At 25.2% G+C, this 12,805-nt stretch overlaps 1 protein-coding gene across 4 annotated transcripts in view; it reads left to right on the plus strand.

Moving 5' to 3' along the window:
- The window catches only part of LOC105212447 (scavenger receptor class B member 1), a 76,595-nt gene that overhangs the window by 38,753 nt on the left and 25,037 nt on the right, over positions 1-12,805 (plus strand). The window lies entirely within an intron of this gene.

Genomic DNA, 12,805 nt, shown 5'->3' on the forward strand with positions numbered 1-12,805 from the left:
AAATGAAAATGAAAATGGTGTTGTGGATTGTTGAGAAAGTGTGAAAAGTGTTAATTTGGTGGTGATTGAAGGGAGAAGTTTGAATTTAAAAAAATTGTGTGCTAGTGTATAAGGCGTGTTCAATTTTTTTCTTTTTTTCTTGCAAAAAGTTTTCAGTTATTTCATAAAAATGAAATATTGCTATTCTATATTTAAAAAATACATTTTTTATCGAAAATTCACAAAAATATAGTAATTTTTCATCTTCCAAAAAATGTAATCAGAAAAAGTGATTTAAATAAAAAATTATTCAAATAAATTTTAATTTTTTTAAATTCAAATAAATTTTAATTTTTTTAAATTCAAATAAATTTTAATTTTTTTAAGCTCAAATTAATTTTAATTTTTTTAAATTCAAATAAATTTAAATTTTTTTAAATTCAAATAAATTTTAATTTTTTTAAATTCAAATAAATTTTAATTTTTTTATATTATTTTTTTTCATTTGTCTGAAAAAAAATTAATCAAAATATGACTTAATTAACTTAAAAATTAATTGATATATATTTTTTTTTTATTAAAAAATAAAAACAAATTATAAAAAAGTGAATCAAACATTTAAAAAATTGCATATGAAATCTTAAAAAAATAATAAAATTACAACTTAAAAAAAAATTAAAACTTTTTTGTTTTTTGTTTTGAAATACAACAATTAAATGTAAATAAATATAAATTGAATTGAAAAAATTAGTGTCGTTTCAATTTAAAATAAATTAAATAATTAAAATCACATGAAGTGGGAAATAAAATTAATTATTTTTAATACTATTTAATAAAAAAAATTAAAATAAAAAAAAAATTTTTTATTACAAAAAAAATTTCAATTTATTTTTTTTTTTTTATTTATATACATCCAATTTCAATTTTAATATAATATTAAATTTTAATATAATATTTTATCTTGAAAAAAAAAAATACAAAAATAATATGTAGTTAAATATTTGTATAAAAAATCTTAATTTTTTTTTATTATAAAAAAATTTCCATTTATTTGGATAAAAAATTTCAATTAATTTTTTATTTATTTATATACAGTTGATCTCCTTTTTACACGGTTTTTTTTTGCACGGTTTTTTTTTACACGGTGTTTTTGAACACTTCCCAGTTACCATTTTTACACGGTTTTATTTTTTTACACGGATTCTTTATTTTAATTGTATACTTTTTTGCAATAAAATCAAAATTCTATCCGTCAATACGTCACAAATCCATTGCTGAATTTAATAAATTCTAAATTAGGTTTAAACTAAAAAATACAAATCTTAGATTCGAAAGCCAGTGAAAAGGTTGCAACAATTACAATACGTAAGGAAATAAATGAAGCTGTATGAAGAAATGAGAAAAAAAAAGACACAGCGAATAATGACGGAACTTTGAAAAGTATTATTTTTTACCATTCCCAGAATAGTTGTTTGTTCCTTCTAACAGTAATATGTACATACATATAATACCAGAAAAGTTTATAACAACAACAACAGTGAAAATTCTCACTGTACGAATAGATAGAATTTCATGTAAAATTAGACTTTTTTACACGTTTTCTATTTTTTGCACGATTTTTTTCTTAAATTGGTCCCAATAGTGAGTTTTATATAAAAATTTGATTTTTTTTGCACGGTTTTTTTTTTTACACGAGTAATTTACAGTCCCAGTTAACCGTGCAAAAGGTCTGAAAAAAAATTAATCAAAATATGACTTAATTAACTTAAAAATTAATTGATATATATTTTTTTTTTATTAAAAAATAAAAACAAATTATAAAAAAGTGAATCAAACATTTAAAAAATTGCATATGAAATCTTAAAAAAATAATAAAATTACAACTTAAAAAAAAATTAAAACTTTTTTGTTTTTTGTTTTGAAATACAACAATTAAATGTAAATAAATATAAATTGAATTGAAAAAATTAGTGTCGTTTCAATTTAAAATAAATTAAATAATTAAAATCACATGAAGTGGGAAATAAAATTAATTATTTTTAATACTATTTAATAAAAAAAATTAAAATAAAAAAAAAATTTTTTATTACAAAAAAAATTTCAATTTATTTTTTTTTTTTTATTTATATACATCCAATTTCAATTTTAATATAATATTAAATTTTAATATAATATTTTATCTTGAAAAAAAAAAATACAAAAATAATATGTAGTTAAATATTTGTATAAAAAATCTTAATTTTTTTTTATTATAAAAAAATTTCCATTTATTTGGATAAAAAATTTCAATTAATTTTTTATTTATTTATATACAGTTGATCTCCTTTTTACACGGTTTTTTTTTGCACGGTTTTTTTTTACACGGTGTTTTTGAACACTTCCCAGTTACCATTTTTACACGGTTTTATTTTTTTACACGGATTCTTTATTTTAATTGTATACTTTTTTGCAATAAAATCAAAATTCTATCCGTCAATACGTCACAAATCCATTGCTGAATTTAATAAATTCTAAATTAGGTTTAAACTAAAAAATACAAATCTTAGATTCGAAAGCCAGTGAAAAGGTTGCAACAATTACAATACGTAAGGAAATAAATGAAGCTGTATGAAGAAATGAGAAAAAAAAAGACACAGCGAATAATGACGGAACTTTGAAAAGTATTATTTTTTACCATTCCCAGAATAGTTGTTTGTTCCTTCTAACAGTAATATGTACATACATATAATACCAGAAAAGTTTATAACAACAACAACAGTGAAAATTCTCACTGTACGAATAGATAGAATTTCATGTAAAATTAGACTTTTTTACACGTTTTCTATTTTTTGCACGATTTTTTTCTTAAATTGGTCCCAATAGTGAGTTTTATATAAAAATTTGATTTTTTTTGCACGGTTTTTTTTTTTACACGAGTAATTTACAGTCCCAGTTAACCGTGCAAAAAGGAGATCACTGGACATCCAAAAATTGTGTATCAAAATTTAAATTTTAATATAATATTTTATCTTAAAAAAAAAAAAAATTTTCAAAAATAATATGTAGTTAAATATATGAATAAAAAATCTTAATTTTTTTTATTATAAAAAAATTTCCATTTATTTGGATAAAAAATTTAAATTTATTTTTTTTTATTTATATACATACAAAAATTGTGTATCAAAATTTAAGTTTTAGTATAATATTTTAACTTGAAAAAAAAAAAAATAACAAAAATAATATGTAGTTAAATATTTGAATAAAACATCTTAATTTTTAAATAAAAAATAAATTAATTAAAACATAATAGTAAAAAATAAAATAAATATTTATTTTTTTATTTGGATAATATGATGATAATGAATGATGATGAATGATAATATGATGATAATAATAAATGAAAAATTAAAAATTAAAAAAAAAAATATTTGGTGCCTGCTGTCTTTAATTTTCAGTAAATTAATAATAAGCAAATGTATCTATTTTTTAATTGTTAAAGAAAATAAACATATGTAGTGTGAAAAAAAAAATATTTTTATAAAATTTAAAATGATTTTTTTTTAAATTATTCCTACTATAAAAATTATATAATGACAAATCTTAACATGAATGTAAAGAAAATAAACAAGATAACTTGTTGAAAGAAATTTCATTTCTCGGGCGATGCAAGTTTAAATTATTTAAACGAAGTAAAACGCAACAGCAGATAACTACGCGAAAAACGATTGTCTTCAAACAAGAAACGCCGCTAAAGCGCACAGCGCTGCGCGACAAATTTATCTACAAAACGGCATTGCTAAAGTCAAGAACATTTTGAAATCTATTGCTTACATTTTTTATTACTTTTATTTTTTTTTCTTTTCTTAATTTTTTTTTCTCGTACCGCGGTCAGTGTACTCACACAAACTTGTAACAACTGACAATGTTGTAGTTTAGTTGTAGTAGTTGCACTGAAAATGCGAACTGTGCAGAAAATCCAAACAAAAAATTACGCTTAAAATATTTCACACAATTCACTTGCGCTTTTTAAGAATTTAACTCGAAAAAGCTGTTTATATTTTAATGCACGCGCGTACTTGAAATTTGACGTCGTTTGAATTAAGCAAGCAAACAGTGTTGCCACAAGCAAACAAACGAAAAAACATATTGTTCGACTAACTGACTAACCAAGCCAGCATACGCCATGGTGCACCAGCTGATTGACTTCAAGTTGGCCAAAATTTGCGAGTTTTTTGGTTGAACGAGTTTGAAAAAAAAATCAAGTTGTTAAGTGGTCGTTGAGTGTTAACGACAAGTTACGTACATATGTGTGTAAATAAATGTGGTAAATTGTATTAAATATATACATATTTATGTATTTAATATTATGTATTTATGTATGGCTGCGTCTGATATGCTAATATGGTTTGGGGGGTTTATTTTAGATTTCTATTTTTTGAGTGCTGCTGCTGCTGCTGCTGCATGCCAATCTGCAAAGACACGCTTATTTTGTTATATAAATATTTGTGAATTTCGTTTTCAAATTACATATTTATATAAACAAAACAATGTTTGAGCGCGAAAAAAAACAAGAGTTAAGTGTGTACAAAATGTGTTTTAAAACATGTGGAAAAATGAAAATATTTTTTTTATTATTATATTTTTTATATTTTTTTATTTCCAATTATTTTTTTTATATGTTATATCACGTCTTAACAAATTCAGCATTTATTTTATTTTTTTTCAGTTTTATAAATATTATTTAATTTTTTTTCAAGCATAAAATAATTGTTTTATAATATAGCAAACGTAAAATTTTCATTTAAATATTTTTTTATAAATATTCCTTTTTCTATACATTTATTTTCATTTTTCAAATTTTTATTTTTTAGTTTTAATTATTATTTTTTAAATTTAAATTTAAATTTTTTTTATTTTAATCTTTTTTAATATTTTTTTTTATATCTTTTCATTTTTATTTTAATTTTTTTAATATTTTTTTTTTTATTTTTTTTTATTAAATTTTTTTTTTCATTCATTCATTTTTATTTAAATTTTTTTTTTAATTTTTTCCGACTTTTTTCATATTTTCTAAAGATATTAAATCTCTTATGATTTACCCATTTATTAATTTTCAATATGTCCGTAGCATTCGTTTTTATTTCCATTTTATTGCTTTTCAACCCGTCCTCCAGCTTATTTCGTGGTCAAGTTCAGGGATACACACTGAACTCTTGCCAGCCAGTTGGTGTATTTGACTTTGATATTCATATACACCACACACAATCGCGTGCAATGGCATGCATAATTGTGTATACAGTGGTGGACAGGTGAATGGAGATAAGATTTAGGTATTATAGCTTAAATTAACAATAAAAACTAGGCTGTCAATTTTTTTTATATTACGCTTTAGAATATGTTATTAATGAGATAAAATCATATGTTAGAATTTTTTTGTTAAAAGTGAAAAATATTATATTGAAAATAAAAAAAATATTATACTGAAAATATTTTTTTTTATAAAAATTTCCAGACAAATCTTTTAAAATTGAAATTTGTAAAAATTTAGAAAAAAAGTTTAAAAATTTGCCAGTAATTTTTATAAAATGTAATAAAATACTTTCAATATAATATTATTTTTGATAAAAATTTCTAGCAAATTTTCTAAAATTGAAATTTTACAATTTTTTTTTACAAACATAACCTCAAATTCAGCCATTAATATTAGTCAAAAATAAAATATCTATTAATTTGTCCAACACTGTAGGCACATAAGTGTCAGTAAATAGTTTTTTAAAGAAACAGGTCGTCGTAGCAACTTTATACAACTGCAAATATGCATTTATTTTAGGCCTACTGCTATATACACACTGCACTGCTCACCACTGCACATATCTCTTTGTAGCTTTCGTTGAGTGCAATGAACTCGCACTAAAATTTTATAGTTAATTTATTGCTTTACAATATTAATTGCTTTTAATGCAATGTGTATTTTGTTTTAATTTTTTTTTCGAGTGCTCCATATAAGTAGACCTTCAGCGACTATGAATAAACTGCTGTTCCAGCAATGCAACGCTGACAATTGGGTCAATGTCAATGTTTTCAAGCTTTATTTGCTTTTCTTTGCTGCACGCTTGGTGGCTGTTTATAAACAAAAAACTCAATTTTTTTATATTTTTTGACTCTTGAGCCAGCAGTTAAAATATTTTTTTCTAATAGCACTAATCGCTAACCAATGTTAACATGTTATGATAACTGGCACTCAAATGAAATATAAATATTATGAAAATTCATAAGCAGTTGTCTTTTTATGAGTTTTGTTTCTTTTCATATTCATTAATTTATAGCTTCTAAATTTTTATTGTATTTTTAGACGCGCTTTTGACTTGCATAAACGAAATTATTATTATTTTTTTTTTATATGCATTTGTTTATTAGCATACATTAACCATGAACCATGCGAAAATTCTCGAACATTTCTCGATTTCTTTTAATTGCGCATTTCTTGCAAATTTTAAGCTTCTGATTGTGGCGACACAGCGGACTTCCTAACCTTAACATTTTTCGGTCTAATCTAATGATTAACATTTGCTTTATTATATAAGTATTTGTTTTACCGTTGTTTGGCGTTATACATATATTAGTGCCAATTAATGACAAACCATTTGAGCAGTTTAAGTTCACAAGTTGAATAGCAGCAGCTCAAAGCATGTGTTTTCTGTTCATGTTTATTCAACAGATGTACACTTAAGTGCCGATGATGCTGTTGGTTAGCTATATATGTACATATATATATATATTCACTATTTATCATATAATGCCATGTATTCGTGTCCGGTTAGCAGCACTTTAAACTATTATTATGTATTAAATCTAATATTATATATTTATGTATGTAATTATGTAGTTATATACAAAAATTTTGCAGATTCATTCAAATTCCCGTTTTGCTGTTACTATCACTGTGTTGATATTGATTTTTACTATTAGTAAGATATTTATTTTGTTTTAACTTTTTTGTTGTTGTTTTAAATATTTTTGTTTATTTCTTAAATTATTTTATTTCGTTTTATTTGCTATACTTATCATTATTAATTAACATACTTTCACGCTTCCCACATTTTGACTTAAAGCAGACTTTGCACTTTTCCTTCGTTATTCTTTTGGACACTTAAGGCCGTCTACTTTTGGCGCACAGCTGTATTTTAAGTTAAAATTTTTAACACTTAACCACAAAAAAAAACACGTTAACTCGTTTTATTAGCGCGCTCATCTTCATAAATTTCGCATTAATTTATTGATGTTTGCTGATGTTGTTTTTTTCTAAAAATTCAGTTAATACGCTGTGAAATTTTGTAGAGACAATAATTAATATTTTTGTGCTGCATAATAGAAGAATCCTGTATGCTAAGCAATTTTTTCTTTTGGTTTTTGTTTAAGTTTCTGGTTTCGTTTTTTTTTTTTTTGACATGTGCAAAATTGCTTTTGTCCTGCTATTTGCCGGTTTCGCATTAGCGTTCAATTTATGCCAAATTCGTATTCAGCAACTACAGCACGTGCGCGCATTTGTCTAATAAAGCATTAATTGATTTCTGTAGAAATATTTGGTTTCTGCTGAAGAATAAAACACAAAAAATGTATGAAAAAAGAGAAAGAGAATAATTAAAAAAAATACATATGTGCAAAAATTGCAATTGAAGACACTCTTTTGGTTGAGCTAAAAATTTTTTTATGACAGATTTTTCAAATGAATTTCACCAATTTTGAAGAATTTAATAATAAATTTAAGCTTAAACAGATATTTAACAGGAATTAGACCATATAATACAAAATTCATGTTACAAGAATATTATATACTTTGAAAAATTGGTGTAAAAAAAATTTTAATTATTCTTAATTCATGTTAAAAATCTGTCATAAACAGTAACAACACTAAAAGCAAACCTACCAGCTATATTTAGATACATACATATAAAACCCAGATCTATGCACCTCCATTTATACAACTATTGATTTGTATTGCAAAGCAAATGACTTTCAAATTGCCGCGAGAAATTGCCCAATAACCGCTGTATACTACGCGCCTTTGTAGCATTTCAGCATTGTTAAAGGCATAAAACTCTGCGCCGACGCTATGTTGTGGCCGCAAATGTGTTGAAAGTTAAAAAAGAAGAAGTTTTATTGCACACTTTTGACACTAATGTATACCTTTTTCTAATAAAAGTAGCGTACATACATATATTTATTATACAAGAGAATTCAACAAAAATGTTACAGGCATTGATGGACGGCGGGCAACTCGTCAATTTACTACACCACAGGCGAACATGCGTGATAATCATTTTGATTACAAATGCCACAGCAACTAGTTGTAGTTGTTGTTGTTGTATTTGTAATATTACACATGCATGCACTGATGCAACACAGTTTTATTATGCATTTGTTCGTAAGAATATATGTATGTATAGTTTGCCGTAGAAAATTAGTAAAATTATAAAGTATATAAAATGTTATATTATGACAGCAGCAACGCAATTTACGCTTCTTATTTTGTTTGTGTATTTTCACAGCTTTTGAAAGTTGCGCAAATTTTCTTGTAATATTAGCGCATATCATTTTTCGTTCAGAAATATATTTACTTCGCAAACAAACACATGCTGCTGATGTTAGCGTTATTTACACTACAAAACTTGACAGTTGTGCACAAATTAACAGAAATTGTTACAAAATCATTAAATGAAGTTAAATTTGTTTTTAAAATAATGCACTTCATGCATTTCATTTCATTTCTTTACAAATAATTTCAAACTGCAACGACTTTATGCACAATAAATATCGATAATCGATAACAGTCAGCTGTGCGGGAGTGCTTGCACACGTTAATTCATTTGGTAAACAAACAATTGACAAATTAAATTGTACACAAGCATATTATTAATCGCATTATTTGCATGGCCAAACTTATATTTCGCATTATAAATAATTATTAATAAGCACATAGTTGGTCTATACATTAATTTTATTGAAACGTGCTTGCGCTGGCTTTTGTACACAAATATTCGGTCACAGCCGTGTAAGGCACATTAATAATATAATATATTAATTTATAACTTTATAAGCACTTGCTAACTGTTCTAAAGTCAACATATTTGTCCAAGTTAATCGCGCGTATTTAAATTAGAAAGCGTTTTTAAGGTGTTGTGGCAATAACAACGGGCGCTTTGGCTTGAAAAGAATTGTTTCTATTTACTTTATTGCATTTTTTTGCTTTATTTGTTGCACATACCCACACACACACACAGTTTGCCAATTATCAGCTGTCTGTTTATTGGTTAAATATTTAAATTGTTAATAAGATTTTTATGGCAAACATGATTTGTTTACTTTGCTTGTGGTATGAGAATTTAAGGAAATGTATTTTAAAAATAGAAAGCTGCTTGAAATGGAAAGTTCAACAACATAGTGTAGTGCAAGAATGTGGAGGTTGCAAGCAAAATAGTAAATTTTTTGTTTTTTTTTTCGAATGTACTGGGTGTACAATATATTGTATTTAATTTTTACAGCTCCTTTACTGGAAGCAGTAGATAATATTATTTTATTTTTTTTTCAAAGCCTTCCACTTTTTTAAAATATATGTATATGCAAATAAATAATAATAATTGCATATATAATAATTAATTTTAATTTAATTTTTATTATTAAACACTTTTTTTAAATTATTGTTTACATTAAATACTATGTAAACAAATTAGAGTAGAAAATGCATATTTTAATAAATTAACAGCTATCAATGCATAAATATCTGCTTATATATTTGTAGTTTTATAAAAATTTACATAAATTCTGCGGTCAGTGACGTTAGTAGTTATTTGAACATTACAAACACGCTTAGAAAACACGATTTCAATAGACAAAAGAAACGATAGAACACTACTACTTGTTGCTAAATGTTAAACTTTTGACGTCAAAAGCGTTTTATTTTTTTTTTCGTTTTATTATGATGATTTTCAAAAATAAATTTCAAAATATTTAAAAAGTCGAAAAATACAGGCTTTAATATTTCAAAAATTAAAAATATTAAATGCAATATTTTTTAAATTTAATTTTAATTTGATACAATATATTATTATTTAAATTTTTTTTATTTTTATTTTTTTTATTTTTCATTTTCCATTTTTTTTTCTAAACAAGCCACCAAAAATTTCAAGTCATTCACAAACAATAATTTATAAATGCGCTAAAACAAGATATACACTCGATTACGTTTACTAATGAGTCACAAAATTGTTGTAAAGCGTTGCCGCTTTCGGTACATCTACATATGTATATATATTTATAAATATATATATATATACATGCATACATATATATATATACCATACATATATACAAGCATATACCACTTAACCTCAACCGGTTGCAGATTAGCAAAATGTCCACTTTGCATTGGCATATCATATTTTGCATATAGAAAAGTCAGAATGACATTGGCAATTTCCTAAATTTAACTAATTTGCATATCAATACATACGCACATATTTATCATGCAAATCATACATATTTATAAAGCACAAACTGCTTTTGCTTCGTCAAATATCAGATTTCTGTATATATTAACGAAGCAAATTCCTAAAAACACCATCAACAGATTCAACGTTAATACAGTTCTAAGCGAGCAAAAATCAATTAATTTAACGTTAAACTGGCTTTCGTAGCAGTCTCGAACGTTCGCTGACTCAATATATTCATGAGAGACAAGTTATCAAAAAACGCCATTTGTTAAAATGAATAAAGAAAAGAATACACCAAACAACGTCACTTAAAAATAGTCATTAAAAATTTATAAATACTATATACTAAATATTAGAAAAAAAATAAAAAAAAAAAATTGAAAAAGCATCATCAAACAATGGTAACAGCACCTGCTTGTCTTCCACATCAACTAATGCGTTCCATGTGTCTGCACAACACATGGGGTTTTGCCAAAAAAAAATTTAAAATTTTCAAACAGTCAAAGCCAAAGCAATTGAGCAGCAGCAGCAATGGACCTGAAAACTAGCGGAGTGGTCACATGCTAATTAACGCATACACGAGACTAGTGTTAGGCGCGCGTCTAGTTTTTTCGTTTATATTTTTTGTTGTTGTTTGAACAACGGTCACTGCTTATCACATTTTTATTATCATGCAAATTCATTTGATTTGATTATATCGCGTTTTTTCCTCTATTTTGTGGCGTGTGTGTGTGCGTGTGAAAGGCAGACAGTCAGGTTGTGTGTTTATGTTTGTGGCATAAATTGCCAGCGCTTTATTAATTGTTATTGAATTTGTAATTTTTGTTGCGTTTTTTACGCTTTTTTTATTTTTGTATTTTATTGTTGTGTGTCCCTTGCATTGTTAGTCTACATATATTGGCACTTTTATGCAGATATTTCTGAATAATTGTAGCGCTTTCATTGCGTGCCCTCTTTTCATGCCGTGAAAGTTATCTAATTATTACGAAATCATATATGTATGCATATAGTCTAGTCCTGTTACATGTGACGATCTGTTTGCATTTCATAATCGCTCGCTTGACAACAAATTGTATTTTATCATACAAATTAAATTATTTTTTACCAAAATTTACATATTAAATGTCAACAACTTTAACGACATCATCGATTTATCGATAAATTTATGTGTGTGTTACCGTATCTTAATTCTAACAATGTATACATGCATTTAGAAATTTTGTTATCTTGATAAAAAATTAAGATAAAGAAAATAAATATTTAATTTAGTTAAAATATTTACATGAAGAAAAATAAATATATTGAAATAAATAAAAATATTTTAATATCAAAAAATATTAAAATTTACATATTTTATTCAAATAAACTAAACTATTTTGTATGTAAAAAAAAATTACAAATACACATTTTTTTACATTTTAATATTTTTCTTTTACATTGTTCACTCTTTTTTAAGCTTCCGCGTGTACCTCTAATTGCTTGTAAACATTCTTACGTGCTACACAAATACAGAATTTCTCTAAATCAATTCATTGTTATTAATACTTGCCTAAATACGTAAAAAATGTTTGTTTGAATGGTCAACAAACATAAAAATAACAAAAGAAGGTGCTACCCAGAATTTAATTTATGACAATTTCAAACGAAATGCCAAATTTGTACATACATAGCTATGTCCATATAGACAAGTGTTTGCATATAAAAACGTTTACTCATCAGACCACACAGGTGGCAAAAAAACCGATATGGCATAAAATAAAATAAAACAACGGCACTTGTTTGGCGTGAGAATTTCACGCCCGCACATATTTTTTTGCACCTTAGATATCTTATTTCAATACAAATAAATTTTTTCCGCGCGCTCACTTAATAAACAATACACGACGCCAGCTGACTGACTGACTTCGTACAAAAAGCGCGCGCGGCATGCACAGTGGCGTGCAAATTAGCCTGCAACTACCGGCAATTATGGTTTTCGATTTTGTTGTTGTTGTTTTTTTTTTTTGTTTTCTATATCGAGTTTTTCAAATAAATTATTGAAATTACTACGCACCGACTGCCGTGGCGTGTGGCTTGCATAAATTATTAAATACTTTTATTTTGACATTTGCCAAACAGCAAAACAAACTAATTAATATTTTCCTTGTGACGCATTGAAAAATGTAACATATGTCAGAAATTCTATAGTGTGAACGGCAATTGTCAATCACGCCAGCTGGCAACTATTAAAAAAGGCTTTCACACTTACATATGCCATTTATGTATGCATATAGTATATTAATGTACGAGATTTGTTTTTATTTATCATTTAAGCACTTAAGTGTTTAATTAATTGCCGCTTTGGGCATGCATTCATA

Source organism: Zeugodacus cucurbitae, chromosome 3, assembly GCF_028554725.1.
Source record: "Zeugodacus cucurbitae isolate PBARC_wt_2022May chromosome 3, idZeuCucr1.2, whole genome shotgun sequence".
NCBI lineage: Eukaryota > Metazoa > Arthropoda > Insecta > Diptera > Tephritidae > Zeugodacus > Zeugodacus cucurbitae.